Source organism: Ornithorhynchus anatinus, chromosome 7 (assembly GCF_004115215.2).
Source record: "Ornithorhynchus anatinus isolate Pmale09 chromosome 7, mOrnAna1.pri.v4, whole genome shotgun sequence".
Taxonomy (NCBI): Eukaryota; Metazoa; Chordata; class Mammalia; order Monotremata; family Ornithorhynchidae; genus Ornithorhynchus; species Ornithorhynchus anatinus.
In genome coordinates, this window is record NC_041734.1 from 59,141,639 (window position 1) to 59,143,099 (window position 1,461).

General features: G+C 45.0%; 1 non-coding gene across 1 annotated transcript; it reads right to left on the minus strand.

Annotated features, from left to right (window-relative positions):
• Positions 1 to 866: 866 nt before the first annotated feature.
• On the minus strand, positions 867 to 1,004 carry LOC114813441. Its single transcript, XR_003761161.1, has one exon. It is a non-coding gene; the product is annotated as a small nucleolar RNA SNORA7 (small nucleolar RNA).
• Between the last annotated feature and the right edge of the window lie 457 nt (positions 1,005 to 1,461).

The following is a 1,461-nucleotide window of genomic DNA, read 5'->3' on the forward strand; positions in this document are numbered from 1 at the left end:
TCCTTTTCTCTCACTCCCTCTTGCATCACCCTGACTTGCTCCCAGCTCTGCCACTTGTCAGCTGTGTGACTGTGGGCAAGTCACTTAACTTCTCACTTGTCAGCTGTGTGACTGTGGGCAAGTCACTTAACTTCTCTGTGCCTCAGTTACCTCGTCTGTAAAATGGGGATTAAGACTGTGAGCCCCACGTGGGACAACCTGATTCCCCTGTGTCTACCCCAGCGCTTAGAACAGTGCTCTGCACATAGTAAGTGCTGAACAAATACCAACATTATTATTATTATTATTATTATTATTATTATTATTCACCTCCTCCTCAGTTCCACAGCGCTTATATACGTGTCTGTAATTTACTTATCTATATTAATGTCTGCCTCCCCCTCTGGACTGTAAGCTTGTGGTGGGCAGGAAATATGCCTGTAATATTGTTATACTCTCCCAAACTGCTTAATAAAGCGCTCTGCATACAGTAAGCATTCAATAAATATGATTGATTGGCACACAGTAGGTATTTAATTCAATCCATTTCACTTGTAATTATTGAGCACTTACTTGTGCAAAGCACAGTACTAAGCACTTGGGAAAGTACAATATAACAATAATTAGACACTAGTCCTCGCCCACAATGAGCTTAACAAATACTTGTCTTATGCCTTCGAGTTGTCTCCAACCCATAGTGACGCCATGGACACATCTCTCCCAGAATGCCCCACTCTCCACCTGCAGTCTTTCTGGTAATGTATCCATACAGTTGTCTTGGTAAAAATACAGAAGTGGTTTTCCATCACCTCCTTCTGCACAGTAAACTTGAGTCTCTGCCCTCGATTCTCCCCCGTGCCACTGCTGTCCTGTACAGGTGAGTTTTGACTTGTAGCAGATAGTCTTCCACTCGCTAACCACTGCCCAAGCTAGGAATGGAATGGGTAGGACTCTGCTTGATTCTCCCTCCTTTAGTTAAGATTGGTAGAGTACTGGAAACTCTCCAGGTGTGACCCTGAGAGGGGATAACAAATATTATTTAAATTAAAAAAGGGAAAACTTCACATTGAGAAAGGGAGTCACTTTCTAGTTTGCTGCCAGCCCAATAGTTTCGGAGTCTTTGTGGGACACCCAAGGCTTGAGACCTAAAGCACGTGCTTGGGGACCTGTCCTCGCCCTGACTTTTCCAACACTGTAGACAGCACCACATCCTCTCTGTCTCACAAGCCCATAACTTCGGTGCTATCCTCGACTCCTCTCTCTCTCATTCAACCCACATATTCAATCTGTCACCAAGTCCTGTCTGTTCAACCTTCACAACATCGCTAAAAATCTGCCCTTCCCTCTCCATCCAATCTGCTACCATGTTAATTCAAGCACTTAACCTATCCTGCCTCGACTGCTGTATCAGCCTCCTTGCAGACCTCCTAATCTTCTGCCTCTCCCCACTCCAGTCCATTCTTCACTCTGCCGCTCGGGTCA